Source organism: Musca domestica, unplaced genomic scaffold (genome assembly GCF_030504385.1).
Source record: "Musca domestica strain aabys unplaced genomic scaffold, Musca_domestica.polishedcontigs.V.1.1 15, whole genome shotgun sequence".
NCBI lineage: Eukaryota > Metazoa > Arthropoda > Insecta > Diptera > Muscidae > Musca > Musca domestica.
The window spans coordinates 12,988,173-13,004,522 of NW_026712207.1; the positions used below are offsets into that span (position 1 = coordinate 12,988,173).

Below are 16,350 nucleotides of genomic sequence, written 5' to 3' on the forward strand. Positions count from 1 at the left end.
CTTTTGTTTTGTCCACGCCAAAATCGGGTTAATAGATCTTACCATACATTATTTTTTATATAAAAATGAAATTTGGTTTTTTGTTTTAGGTTTTTAAAAAGTGAATAAAGTACCTAATTTAAAACAAGAAAAACTTTCTCATTTTCTTAATTTTTGAAAAAGTTACAGGGCATTCATTCTCCTTGTAATTTCAGTTGCTTTAGTTTTGGCCACCAGTGTATATGTAAATGTATGCTCTTGTAGGTTTGTGTGGTGAACTGCCCCTTTGTCCTTTTTTCACATATTTTAATTCACTTCGCTCTCTCCAACTCGGTGTGTAACAGTTTTACCAAAACACATCCCTTTAGAAAACGTTTAGCATTCTAATTCAGTTTTCCATAGGAAACGAGAAGCGAAGTGTTATTTTTGCCATAGGAGCATAGACTTCCTTTTCCCCCCTTTTTCTCTCTCTCTATCTGGCTCTCAGTTAAACTGTCATAATAATATTAACGGAACGACCCGGGGTTTGAATTCCAACTGTTAAGTTTAGTATCCGTTTGCATTTTGTCCCCATATTTTGTGTGTGTGTGTGTGTTGGTGTGTGTCAGAATATTTGCCACCATTGCGTGGACCTTTAGGCCCAGAATGTTGATGCCAAGTCGCAAAGCATAATTTGTGCGATGTAACATTTTTTTTGCATGCCATGAGTCATGTGCGTGTATGTGTGTGTGTGTGAACTTTTGTGGCTTGCATTAATTCAATTGTGGGGTTGTTGTTGTTTTCTGCCTTAACTTTCTTGCTTGCTCACACGTTCGCTCATTTGTTGTGAATATGATTCACATGCAGGATATTATTCTAATTGTGTGCGTGTGTACGTGTGAGTCTAGGTTTCATTTTAATTTCATATTTGTAGTTGTTTTTTTTTTGTTTCTTTTCACTTTTGGTCCCATTGCACTTTTTTGGTGCTGGGGTATCTCTGCTGCCATTGTGTGAGTGTGTTTTGTCCCTAAACTATGGGGGGACTAAATATTCTGGGTTCATTATTTAAGTTTCAGTATCTGATATTGAGTTCAACATAGGTAAACATAATTGTCATACATATAGAGTACATAACTATTCAAATATAAATATTTATTTTTGTGAAGTAACATTTAGATATGAATTCCTTGACTTGTTTGGGTGTTTGAAAAGAGGGAGTTATGCTAAGGACCTCCTAAAGACGACTTCAATATTTTTAAAAACATAAAAAAACAAAACATGTAAAATGTTTATATTGAAGACCTAATAAAGATAGAAATGGGAAATTTTTGAAACTATATTTTGATAACTTATCGGTGACACAAAGGGTGATTTTTTATATTTATTTAAGCATAGCCGAGACATAAACCTGAATTCTTAAGATTTTGGTTGACTGCTTATAAAAGATTTATACGTGGATGATTTCACAATATTATTTGAGGATTTATCGAAGATATAAACGGAATGGATTGTACAACAATTTTTTCTGGAAACATATCAGAGACACAAAAGAGGAAAATAGTTTTTAGCCATTTTTAGGGACTTTAACGTGGCAAAAGCATGTTTTTGTTAATACCAGACACATTAACGTGGATTTCTTACAAAATGTTAAAAAAAATTGACTATATATATGAGAACATACCAAAGACACAAAGGTAGATTATTTTCTTCAAACTCTGCGCCCTGGATTGTAGGTTTTAACAATATTTTTCCAGGATCTAACAAAGGTTCCGAACGTGGATTAAAAAAATGTTCAGGGCATATCAGAGACACAAGAGTGGAGTTTTTAACAATATTTTGTAAGGACCAATAAGAGATACACACGTGCAGTTTTTAAGAGCTTTCGAAGACCCAAACCTGGATTTTTAACAAACCTGGATAGGTGACACAAACGTGTATTTTTTTTTAGGAAATTTAACAATATTTCGTTACAGGGAGTTTTTACAGCATTATGAGAACCATTCAGATATACAAAAGAGGATTTTTTTATAAAATTGTGTATATATCAAAGATGCAAATTATATTTTGCTAGGATCTGTTATAGATACAAACGTGGATTTTTTAAAAATTTTTTACGGAGATTGAAACTTGAATTGGAGATCGAAACTTGGATTTTTGACAGTCAATAAATGTCTCATGTTCTCTATCTTCCGAAGATCCACACAGGTCTTCTGTCTATGGAAGATGATCTATATATCGAAGGTCTATGGGGGACATATATCTATACAATACCTGTGAGGACCTGCTGTTTTAAGAAGGTCTTCAATCTATAGACCTCATTTTCAATATTTCTATCTATGGAAGATCAATTAAGGCATTTAAATAAACCACAAAATAAAGGTTTGTAGAAGTTCTCCTATTTATAGATGACTAATAGAAGGAAGTCTTCTGGCTTTTTGTCTATGAAGCACTTTAATATATAGAAGACCTATCAGAGACATAAATCATATATATTTTTTATTATATTCCAGGACCTATTATAGACACATACGTGGATTTTTTGCAGATCTAATCAAAGGCCAAAACATAAATTTTTGACCAATTTTTGACACATATCCTCTTTTTACAGATTACCCACAAAGGCTTTTTTCTATAGAAAACCGCCTGTATATAGATGGTCTATAAGGTCCTTCCATGTGAGGGCCCGCTATTTTGAGATGGTCTTCAGTCTATAGACGTCATTTTAAAGTTTTCTATCTACCGTAGATCTCTTTTTTCTTAGAGTTGTTAAACTATTCTTAGAATGTAGGCTTGTAGAAGTCTTCCTCTTTATAGAGTATCTATAGGGGGTCATTTTTGGCTTTCTGTCTATAAAGGTCTGAAATGTATAGTTGACCAATACAAAAGGTCTTCCAAAGATAGTCTTCGATAGAGCAGGATTCTATAGAATCATCTCTATATAGAAGACCTCTAGAGGTGCAAATCTCCTTAAAATAAAGGATCTGTATAAGATATTTTACTGGGAAAAGACTAAGAGAAATAAGTTATGGACTAGAGGACTTGATGATCAATTGAAGTTCTTAAAAAAATGTTTCAATAATATCCGTTCGATAACATTCGCTTAGGCGTGGGTGTGACGTGATATTTTCTATGCGGTGAGATGGGCAGGGAGTTTAAGCCTCCATAAAGTCAAGCTGAAACTTCTCAGAAGTATTCATTCACCAATCTTGTGTAGGTGCCCAGAAAACAATGAGTTTCCTAACCAAATTCTGACACTAGTAACTACTCACACATCAACAAGGGTATACCAACCGTAATCAGTGGTTTTTATTAGGTAGATAGACTTCTTGTTTTATTTTTAAAAAAGAGTTAGAGCGAGTATGTTTTGCTCGCATTTGAGTGGGAATGTGATTCGTTCGAAATCGAGTAGATTCTACTCTATATTTTAGTTTTTCTCATATCCTTTTATATTTTTCAGTATGGGTAGTTTCGCAACCCATCACGTTAAAGGGCCTTTTGTCAATCGGCTGTTTGCCCTACCTTTTATTGTCACAATCACACAATTCAGCAAAAATAATAAGTTTATTTCTAATAAATAAATTTAAACAAGACACTGTGCTTTCACCACCAGTCTTCAACCTCAAGATTCTCCCTATTGTACCCCCCATTGCAGAAGCACTTCCACACATTTATTTTCATAACATTTGATCCTGTTTGCCAGAATTGTGTTATATTCATGAGAAACTATTTAACTATGCGAATACAACACGAGAAAAAAATATCAAGATTTACTTTTTATATTCAAATATAAAAGCTACAGCTATAAAAGCAGTTAGATGGAGAAAAATGGAGAATATGAAGAGAAATGATATTCAACAATGGAATGAACGAACTGGAGAAAGGAAACAGACATGCACATATACATGTGTGTATACAATTCATAGGAAATGTAACTTTTACTTAAAGTCAAACACACATACACACATGCACACACTCATGCACACATTAATGCAAACATGAACAGGATATTCTGCATGACGTTCAAGTGAAAGGAAGACAGTATTTTATTCTCCAAAAATACTTTGGTGTTCAAAGAATGGAACCATTTGTGTAAAATGATGATATCTTGCCATCCGTACAATTGGTTTACATATTACAGTGGTTTATGATTTGAATTGAGGGATGGATAGATAGATATGGCTGTATGTGACTAACTAGGGAAGTAGCTAAAAGGAATATTGGGTTTTTGCATTATTTCATTTTATTTTTATTTTTTTCAGTTTGGGGTTTTTTGTTGCCAAAAGGGAAGTGATTTGAATGTCACAAAATGTTGGAAATTGAATGGAATATATTTTTTAAGAATTAAATATGTACATACATACATATGCATATTGCGTATAAGTGCTTTAAATTATTGGAACCACATGTTGTATACTTAATATTATTGAGTATACGACTGGGAACCAAATGAATGGGGTAACTAATTAAGGTAATGACTTAATAAGTTATTAATATTACTACTTTTGTTTTTTTTTTGCTCATAACATGAAATTGATTGAATTAATATTTATCATTTTTATGTCCACTGAAATATGGAAATATGATAAAAATTGAATATTTTTTGTCAAAATCTGAATTTTATAGAAATAAATAAGAGAATGCCAAAGACTTAGGCAATAGAAATATATTTTTAGTTATATTCTCTAATAATTCTCTAATAATGCAGGTCGCATTTATTATCCGATTGAGATTAAATTTTCCAAATAATATTTATTAGGCTCAAAGACGAATCCTATTGAAATTGGTGAGAATCGTTCACATTTAGATATAGCTCAAATATACATCTTCAAACGATTTTGGGTTAATTGTGCACCAAATGACCAATATCAGTCCAAATGACCTGATTTTTGGCAAATCGAACGAATTTAGTCTAGAAGCAACTACATCAAATTTCGAGAAAAAATCGGTTCAGATATGATTATAGCTCCCATATATATGTTTCATCCGATTTGGGTAATATGCACTCCACAGCAATGATCTTTGGTACCAGATATAAGATACTGCTCGGAAATATGTGCCTCAAATTTGGCTAAGATCGGTTCAGATTTGATAAAAAAAACTATAACACAGTCAAACGCCATAATTTTTACATTTGCTCTGAATTTTATTGAATGAAATCCAAAAATGTCGGAAATAGCATCAAATTTTAGAATAAGTTTAGATTTGTTCGAATTGGTCACCGTTGAAACCGTTGAATTATGGCCTTCAAACGGCCAATGAAACCGTCACACGCTGCCCGAATGTTGCTTTCCATTCCCGGCGAAGCGCTTGCTTGAGGTGGTCGACACTTTGGTATTTTTTAGTGCCAACTTTACTTTCCAAAGTAATCCAGATACAATAATCCAACGGATGGTATCCGGAGATTTTGGTGGCCATTATGCGCTGGAAATGAAGCGAGGAACCTCATTTTGTAACCATTCTTGGGTGGAGCGTGGTGAGTGCGATGTTGCTGAGTCCTGTTGAAATGTCCAAGGTCTGCGGCCATAATGTTTGCGTGTCCAAGGCTTTAAAACACCCTCCTATTTTCGCGATAATATTCGGCATTAATTCTGATGCCACGATCGATTAATACGAGCGGAGAGCGACCATCGGCTGTTATGGTGGCCCACACAATCACTATGGCCGACGCATGAGTTCTGGTGACCAACGAAGGTGCACATTTTCAGCTGATCTCTTTGGCAAGTAAACAGGATCATTTTGTTTGTTTACAAACTGCTGGACAACGAATGTTTTCTCATCGGAGACGGAGAAAATCAAATTCGGCTGTTCACCACTTTCGGCCAAGCGAAGCAACTCTTTAGCTCTTTTGAGTCAATTTTCTTTCTGTTGCGGTGTAAGTTCTTGCACTTTTTGGAATTTTAATGCCTTTACCCCGAGCTCATTTTATTCATTCAATATTTGCCGAATTGAATATTGCGAAATTTTCAGTTAACGAGCCATTTTTCGGCCGCTGCGACGCGGGTTTCGATCAAGTCGCTTCTTTACTTTCGAAGCATTTCTGCTGATGTTGCTGTTTTCTTCCGTCCACTTCCTTGACGTCGGGCTACGCGATACGAGACACAAAAGATTTATTCACATTTAAATGCTGGAGTTTTCTAACGATAGCCACTTGTGGTTTTCCAGCCAAATATAAAGAAATCACACTATCACGCTTGAATTCCATATGTTGGTCCACGTTTTCGTTTAGCCCCCTTATAAATGTACCCGATACTCGGTATTTTGGTAATCTTTTCTAATGGAATTGTTTAAAGTTCGGTACTTAGAATTTGTAGTGGGTTCTTCCTATTGTGGCAGACGTTTTTCGATATTCTGTATGCTGATGATTGTAGCCATATTTTCAGCGGAAACATTTAAAATTCTGTATTGAAAGCTTGAAGTGGATTCATTTTCTATGGCAGAAGATTGCTGGAATAGGCCCATGTTTTCCGGTAACATTCACGGTATTTTAAAAACTTTCTGCCAATCGATTTTATTGAAAAAATGGGATGTGGACCCAATATTCATTCCCGCTACTTTTATTTTTAAAGTTTTTCTTTTACTCATAGTGGAGGTTATTAAAAGCCGAACTTATAGTGTTTTAACTCTTAAAATTTCAATTTTTATTGGATTTTGTTCAAAAAAAAAAAAAAAAAGAAAAAAAAACAGAAGTAACCACACTCGAAATACTTCAAATTAGTAGTAAATACAACATATGGGCCACGTTTACAAATATGGCTAGAATTCATTTTTCTAACATTACTCTTTCGAGCAAACCTAAATAAATAACTTTCCATATAAAGGATAGCATTAAATCACACTCTCAAATATAAATGCTCAACTTACTCCCCCCCTGACTCTTCCCTGCCATAGAAGTTACGTTATCAGTCAGATATTTGCCACTGCCAAACAATCAAATTTCAATTAATTTCCAAAATACACAAACAACTTTCTAATTGATAACTTAAATAATTTGTTATTGTTGTTCGTCTATTTACATAGCATATCTCTCAATTAAGATTAGCTGTTGTTGTTGTTTGTGTTCTTGTGTTCGACATCAAAATATTGTTTATCAATGCAAATGCAAAGATGTAGAAGACAAACTGACATTAAAATAAAATGAAATTGTAAAAAAAAAAGATTTAAGCCATTAAACCATTTATGGCATTGGCTGGCGCAAATTCAATTACGGAATAATGCTCATAATATCAATAATGATAATAATAATAATTCAATTGAGTTTTATTGAATAGCACTGAGCAGCTGTAAAACGATGATGGTCATGGGACGCCACAATGACATTGATAAATCACGGTATATGGTAATGTTGCAATATTGATTGACACCATTGATGGTCGCAAGAAAATGTATTGTAATCCAAGTTAACGTTAAAGAAGATAGATTTTAAAATTACATATAGAAAATATTCAGGATATAAATTTGGATTGAAAATCTAAACCAAGAGATTTTACCTAAATACATTACATAAAAAATCGGTCATCTCTCACTCGAAATCGAAACGCGATAAAAACTGGCAAAAGGATAGTAATCTTAATCCACTTAATATTCTCGATGAACCTCTCTTCAAGATTGTCTTCAAAAGTCATCGGAAAAAATCATAAAACTCACAAAAATTAAAATTATCCTCTTAATGGTTTTTAGATTGCTCTGAAACTCTAAACTCCAAGTTCTAAAAACTTTCTCAAAATTTAAAAAAAAAATACAAATTTTTTTTAGAGATTGTTTAAGACTGTCCTCCACTCAATATCTAAAAACTATTTTTAATAATCAAAAAATTTTAGAAAAAATATTGTGGATTTTAAGGACTTTGCAAAAAAATAGCAATGAAATGACTGGTTGAAATCCCAGTCGAAACAGCTGAAGCTAGAATCTTGAAATTTTGCATGAGGGTAAGCCTAGGTTTTTGGGAAAAAATTTAGTACGAAATGTACCGGGTGAATGAAAAAAACTGCAACCAATTTCAAACTGCTGTCATTTCTAAGCCCCTCGTTCGACAGCTGTTAAAATTATTCCAGTGACAGCTCATTATATTGTTTGCAAGGGTACAAAAGCATTTTGGTGAGAATTTTTCAGAAAAAAAGTTATTCGTGATGGAATTCAAGCGTGATAGTATGATTTCTTTATATTTGGCTGGAAAGCCACAAGTGGCTATCGTTAGACCACTCCAGCGTTTAAATGTGAATAAATCTATTGTGTCTCCTACCATCGCTGGTTACCGTGATACTGGTAGGGTTGCCCGTCGTCAAGAAAATGGACGGAAGAAAACAGCAACATCAGCAGAAATGGTTCGAAAAGTAAAAAAGCGACTTGATCGAAACCCGCGTATCAGTGGCCGAAAAATGGTCGTGAGCTGAAAATATCGCAATATTCCATTCGGCAAATATTAAAAAATGAGCTGGGGGTAAAGCCATTGAAATTCCAAAAAGTCCAAGAACTTACACCGCAACAGAAAGAAAATAGACTTAAAAGAGCTAAAGAGTTGCTTCGCTTGGCTGAAACGGGTGAACTGCCAAATTTGGTTTTCTCCGTCTACGATGAGAAAACATTCGTTGTGCAGCAGTTTGTAAACAAACAAAATGATCGTGTTTACTTGCCCAAGAGGTCAGCTGAAAATGTGCACCTTCGGTTGGCCACCAGAACTCAAGTGCCGGCCATGGTGATGGTGTGGGCCGCCATAAAAGCCGATGGTCGCTCTCCGCTCGTATTATCGACCGTGGCATCAAAATACATTTTTTTATTAATTCTTTATTAAGATATTTCAAAAAATTTTCACAATTCAATGAACCCGCGAAGCTTTGGGCTTGTCTGCAGACTCGGCTTGAAAAGTAATATAAAACATGTTTCACAATAACATCTGATGCCGAATACTATCACGAAAATATTCTGGAGGGTGTATTAAAGCCTTGGGCACGCAAAAATTATGGCCGCAGACCTTGGACATTCCAACAGGACTCAGCACCATCGCACTCAGCACGCGCCACACAAGAATGGTTACAAAATGAGGTTTTTCGCTTCATTTTCAACGCATAATGCCTACCAAAATCTCCGGATATCAATCCATTGGACGACTGTGTCTGGAGTATTTTGGAAAGCAAGGTTGTCACTGAAAAATACCAAAGTGTCGATCACCTCAAGCAAGTGCTTCGCCGAGAATGGGCCAAAAAAATTTCATTGGTCGTGTTTAGGCCATACTTTGTGTCAAAGGTGACCAATTCGAACAAATCTAAACTTATTCTAAAATTTGATCCTATTTCCAATATTTTTTTGCATTCTATCAATAAAATTAAAGAAAAAATGTATAAATTATGGCGTTTGATTTTGTTGCAGTTTTTTTATCTCACACTGTACAATAGCTAGTCTGGTTTGTGAAAATTTCAAGGGATCTTGAAATGGAAGGAAGTCTCAGCTCCTTAGGCCAAACGTTGTTAAGGCTTGAAGATTGTTTGGAATTTATACAAAAGGGGAGGCCATAATTCTTGCCAAAGGTGACCAATTCGAACAAATCTAAACTTATTCCAAAATTTAATACTATTTCCGACCTTTTTGGCTTTCATTCAATAAAATTTAAATGAAAAAATGTAAAAATTGTGGCGTTTGATTTTGTTGCAGTTCTTGTCTCACCCTGTACAATAGCTAATCTGGTTTGTCGAAAATTTCAAGGGAACTTGATTGAATTCGTTTGTATAAGAAAACCCCAAAGAAGTCGCAACTTCTTAGGCCAATCGTTGTTTAAGCCTGAAGATTGTTTGGAAAATATACAAAAGCGGTTTCTATAGTTTGCCTAATATTCCTTCACATTTAAGATGGAGCTTTGAAATTTGGTACAGAAATTGAAAAAAAAAATATCAAATTAAAATTTTGTAAAAATTAAATAAAGACAGTTAAAATTTCCGCTCAATATAATTCTATAAGTAAAAATGATCTCATTTAATATTATTCCCCATATTTTAGAAACATTTTTTTCTATCAGATTGCACTCTTAAAAATATATTTGCAGCTGATATTCCCAAATATTTACTCATCATTGCCTGATGAAATTACCATCCATTACTTCAGTGCTGTCATTCTATACCAGGCAACGTTTTGCAATCCCCAACCTTTTGCAGTATGACATACAAATCCCTGCAAAAATTATTCTTCCCATAAAAAAATCCCATTTATTTGCTTTCATGACTACCAGTCGCTATTTACCCTTCTGCTAATGGAGTTTCCCCACCCATATCCACGGAATTTATGATGGGGGAAATATTCAAATTTAATGATTCATTTCAAATTCCAAATGCATAATCCTAACCAAATAAGTTGTGTAGATATGTCGCCAGATAATGCTGCCAAAAAACATTATTAACTGTCACAATTTGTGATTTGTATGTTTTTTTTTTTTTTTTTTTTGGTGCCAGGCGATGATGTGAGAAAATGTGTGCTTCCCGTCTGCATTGATTATTATTGTTATTATTATATATTTTGTTTTATTTATTTGGGTAACCAAATTTAGAATTGAACATCCTATTCAAAGTAGACACCAGCGAAATATTGGCTGCTGGCTTGATAATTTACAAATGAATGGCAAGCCAAAAAAGGAACTCGAATATAAATAAACTTAAGAGTCGTCTCATATATTATTCAAAATATTTTTCAAAACAAGCCGAGAAGAAAGAAAAAGTCAACATCAAGTTGAGATTTTAATGGGCAAAACCAATCAAAGCCACTTGAATACAAAGTCGCACTGCTGCTGCTGCTGCTGCTAAAGCCAATCATCAATATCCTCTTAGTTGGAGGTATCACTGAAAGTGTTTTACCTCCTTTTTTTGGAGAGCACTTCGTTGTCAGCTAGCTATCCGGCTGTTTGGCTGGCTAACAACCATGCCATGTTTCAAGGGATTTGTGCGTAGAAGCTACCCCTAGTAGTCACAGAGTCAACTCCTGGGGGGCTTTCATTCTAAGCCAATTTAGTTACGAACACGAGTTTTTTTTCACTCTCGCCTCTCCTCCAAGGTTCAATTTGTTATTCAATGTAAGGTTTTTGCCAAAGCCATGGGAATTGTTGAAGTGGAAAGTTGTTGTTCCAATATTTTTTTTGTAAATATTACACTTTTTATATTCTCCGTTTGAAGGTAGGGTGCAAGGTGTACACTTACAGTTCAATGGAGGAAGACAATTGTCTAAATTTTGAAAGAGAACTAAAAAAGGGGTTTGAGTTTTGAAAAGAAAAAAAAAAAAGAAAAAATTTCGGAGCTTTAAATTGGACGGAGCTGCAAACGTGGATTTTTAATTTATTTAAATACAGTAGACGGCCTCAGGGTCCATCTACCATACCTCTACAATAGACGGACTCCGGGGCCCATCTACTCTACAGTAGACGGCTGCAAACGTGGATTTTTAATTTATTTAAATACAGTAGACATCCTCAGGGTCCATCTACCATACAGTAGACGGAATTTAGGGGGACACCTACTCTACAGCAGACGGACTCCGGGGCCCATCTACTCTACAGTAGATGATCTCTGGGTCCATCTACTCTACAGTAGATGGCCTCTGCGTCCATCTACTCTAAAGTATATAGTCTCTGGGTCCATCTACTCTACAGTAGATGACCTCTGGGCCCATCTACTCTACAGTCGACGGTCACTGGGTACACTTACTTTACAGTAGACGGCCTCTGGGTCCATCCACTCTACAGTAGATGGCCTCTGAGTCCAACTACTCTACAGTAGACGGCCTCTGCGTCCATCTACTCTACAGTAGACGGCCTCTGCGTCCATCTACTCTACAGTAGACGGCCTCTGCGTCCATCTACTCTACAGTAGACGGCCTCTGCGTCCAACTACTCTACAGTAGACGGCCTCTGGGTCCATCCACTCTACAGTAGATGGCCTCTGAGTCCAACTACTCTACAGTAGACGGCCTCTGCGTCCATCTACTCTACAGTAGACGGCCTCTGCGTCCATCTACTCTACAGTAGACGGCCTCTGCGTCCATCTACTCTACAGTAGACGGCTTCTGCATCCATCTACTCTATAGTAGATTTTTTTTTCTGGGTCTATCAACTTTATATTAGGTGGCCTCTGGGTCCATCTACTCAACAGTAGATAGCCTCTGGGGCCATCTACTTTATAGTAGATGGCCTCTGGCTCCATCTACTCTACTGTAGAAAGCCTCTGATTCCATCTACTTTTCAGTAGACGGCCACTGGGTCCATGTACTTTTCAGGAGACGGCCACTGGGTCCATCTACTTTTCAGTAGACGGCCACAGGGTCCATCTACTCTATAGTAGATTTTTTTTCTGGGTCCATCAACTTTATATTAGGTGGCCTCTGGGTCCATCTACTCTACAGTAGACGGCCCCTGGGCCCATCAACTCTACAGTAGACGGCATCTGGGTATATCTACTGTACTGTAGATGACCTCTGGGTCCATCTACTCTACCGTAGACGGCCTCTGGTCCATCTACTCTTTGGTTCTGGGGCCATCTACTTTAAAGTAGACGGCCTCAAAAGCCAATATTCTAAACATTAACCATTTCTTCTGGGCATATTAAGCCTAGGTCAATTAGGCGTTTACGTTATGACAATGATAATACGCCCTAATGAAAAGGTAACATATGACATCAAGACGTTGATCTCTTTATGAATTTTGGATTTTTTTTTTTCAAAATCAGCTTCAGGACAATAGGAGCTACAAACATGGATTTTTTAAAATATTTTTCAAGAATAATGGGAATTAAAATGGCGAGTTTTCATGGATCCAGTCCATTTGGTCAAACGAGAAAATTTTTTAACAGCATTTATTTAAGGACAATTTTGTCCTATGTGAGCTACAAAAGCGGATGTTTTAAGAATATTTTCAAAGAACTTATTTATAAACTTGGTTATTTTTAAATTATTTTTTCATGAACTATCGTCCTCCAAAATGGATTTTTAAAGAGGGGTTTCAAAGGACCTTCTGTTTGGCAATAATAGATCTTTCAACATAGAAGAATATTTCTCAAGTAGTAGCTATAAACGTTGGGGTTTTATTTATCCAAGTTACAAAATAAGGTTTAAAAAAAATTTTAAGTGCCTTCTGGAATACCAACGTGTTTTTTAAATATAATTTTAAGGACGATCTGAGAATTATCCTTGCTCGTTCGAATCACAATTTACACAAATATTCTATTACCCATGACAGTTTTTAATGATACTTTAAAATTTGTGACATTTCACATGAATGTTTCACAGAAAAATTAAAACTAGAAAACTTTTCTGGAAATTTGGTTTTCCTGTTGCTAACATTTTTCAATGATTTTAGTTTTCAAACAAACACAAGCCACACACACATATCATACATACGTATGGGCGTATGAGTGAATTTTTTTAAATAATGCCATGAAATGTTGAAAAATAAAAAAAAAAAAACACAAAACTTTTTGCTCCTCTGTGTGTTGCCGCCGTCATTGCTGTTGCATTTATGGCATGCGAAACGAGAAAGTTGCATTTCCGTTTTGGTGGGTTTCTTTCTGCCAAAGGAGCAACAGCCAAATGTCACTTGCAATACAGCCAAAAGAAAGGAAAACAAACAACATAAAAAAAAAACACAAACCAAAAAATGTTAACATATTTGTTCACAAAATAAAAACAAAACTTCCATTCGGTATTCGAATATGCAGCTGAGAGCGCTTTGGTAAATATTGTGACCTTTTTTCTTTTTCGTCGAACAACTATTTGCATAAAAACAACAAGTTATCCGGAGGGTGTTTCGGTAGAAGTGGAGGTACTCAGAAAACGAAACGAAATTTTAAAATTTAATAGTTTTTTGTTGAAAAAAAAAAGAAAACAAAAAAGGAGAATCGAAAGAAATGAAGTGCAGTAGTTGAATTACCGCATAGCTCAACAAACAATCCACAGAAAGAGAGAGAATGGCATTTCATTTTTTTTATTTTGATGTTGGAAAATGTCCTTTAGCATTGAAGTTGTTCTACATCAAGGTTATATCATGAGAGGAATTGCAATTCGATTGTTTATTTAAGGACATCCTTTTTTTAATAAGAAAGTCGTGTTTGTTTCTGATACTATTTTCAAATGCAAGCAAAATTGGTAAAATTAAGTTTGGACCTTCAGGAAAACAACTATAAAAGACATATAGTATAATAACCGTTTATTTTTTTAATATTATTCGAAGGTCCTTGAAAGTAATAATTTTTGATTTTTTTAAATACACTCTAAGTTTTTTGAATACCTTCAAATAATAATTCTCCATTTTGAAAAAGTTTTTTTTTTTTTTTTTTTTTTTTTTTTTCAAAGGACCTTCGGCGTAGCAGTTGCTGTTTTTTTTTAACAATTTATGTCATTGGACCTTCAGAGAGATTATTTACCAATTTTTTGCAAAGGACCTTCAGTGTGTCTGTTTTGAATTCCGAAGTATAACAAAAGCTGATTTTTGAGGCAATTTAAAGAGCATTTTGGATTTTTAAAGGTCCGTCAGAATGATAATTGTGCATTTTTGTAGAAAGATCTTCAGGTTTCGTTTGAAGGATGTAAGAAGAATAAGATCACTCTGAATAAAGATACCGAACATTTAACACCTTCATTTCCCTACACCGCAAACAAGAACGACATCGCTAGAGTTCTCAACAGGATTGTGTGTGAATCTAGGCGTCTGTCGATTCCGGGAACTGGAAGGATGAGTTCCTCATTTTCGAGACTTTTAGAGTAATGATATTTTTTCAAAGGCCCTTCTCCTTTATAATCGTATATTTAAAGATGGGTTTCAAAGATCATAGACTTTTTAGAATTTTTTATAGAACTTTTATCTTAAAACATTGTTTTTTTTTTAAATTGTTGCCTAAAATACATCCTTTTTAAAGTTATGTCTGTGTGATTCAAACGACCTTCCATCGCACGATCACAGGTTTTTTTAAGATCTTCAAAAGTCCTTCTCTCTTAAAATGAGAAATATTTAAAGATATAATTTTTAATTTTTTTTTTAAGTACATTCTTTGGATTTTTGATTTCTATTTTTTTAAAGGACCTCTATTTTGTAAAAGCGATTTTTTAAGATTTAAGATAAGGACCCTCATTTTTTTTTAATCTTAAATTTTAAAGAATTTTTTTTCAAAGGATCTTCCTATTTATCCTTTGTGTGCATAGATTTTCCAAAGGACCTTCTTCGTTATGAGCATAAATTTTGTAAGATTTTTTCAAAGGACCTTTCTTTTTATAACGGTGGACTTTGTAATATTATCTTTCAAAGGACTATGGGGGATTTTTGAGACTTTTTGAGGACTTTATTACCACAGATATTTTTAAAAAACCGAGAAATTTTCAAATCATTTTTGATCAGGCCTTCATAGCCGAGATCTAGAATTGTTCGAATCGGACTGTTAAAAATTATTTTCAAATAGACTTTCGTAGCAAAAATTCTGAACTTTCCATGTTTTTCTAGAAATATTTTCGAATTCGTGAATGCTGATGCCGAAATTACGGAAGACCGTCTGACTAAAATTGAGCCTTTAGAGCCAAAAATCTTGGATGTTTAAAAATATTTTTCGGAAGACCTTCGGGGTCAAATATCGAGAACATTTAAAAAAAATTTTTTTTGGAAAGACCATCTAAGCCAAAATCAGGCATTTCAAATGCCTTTTTAGGAAGATGTTCGGATAATATTTTTTTTTTTTCAAAGAATATTGTTGCCAAAATTCGGAATTTCTAAGGAGAGTTTTGTAAAAACCATCCGGGCCATATTCGTTTGTTTATTTAAGAATTATATTTGTGAAGAATCTTAGCTCTTAAAATTTTGGATATTTGTAAATATTTTTGGAATACCCTCTGAAGTCAAAATCTAACATTTTTAAAAATTATTTTCGTATCGACATTCGCATCCAGAATTATGGATATTTTTGTTCTTTTCGAGACAAGGCATAGTGGTTTGGAATAACATTTTTTATGATTTTTAGAGGAAAAATGTTGGGTTTTTGTGTAAATATTTTCTTTTGAAAACCTTTGGAACAAAATAGCGGATTATTAATAGAATATCTGTCAGGAAGATATTCTAAAGTAAAATCTGCAGTTTTTGGAGAATATTTTTGGTAAGGACTTTCAGGGACAATGTCGTGAATTAAAAAAAAAAATTGTGTGAAGATCTTCGGATTTTTAAATGTTTTTAGTGAATATTTCGGGGTTTCAATCATGGACCTCGGAATATTTTTTATGAAGACCTTCGGGGTTGAAATTACGGATTTTTAAATTTAAGAAGTACTTGATTTTTTTTTAATTTTTTGGTGAATATTTTCGGGGTTAAAATCATGAACCTTGGAATTTTTTTTATGAAGACATCGGTGTTGAAATTACGGATTCTTAAAATTTTTTGATAAAGACCCT

At 34.4% G+C, this 16,350-nt stretch overlaps 1 protein-coding gene across 3 annotated transcripts in view; it reads right to left on the reverse strand.

Annotated features, from left to right (window-relative positions):
• LOC131801244 (trichohyalin-like) overlaps positions 1-16,350 on the reverse strand; it is a 292,580-nt gene that overhangs the window by 41,501 nt on the left and 234,729 nt on the right. The gene's annotated exons all lie outside the window — the stretch shown is intronic.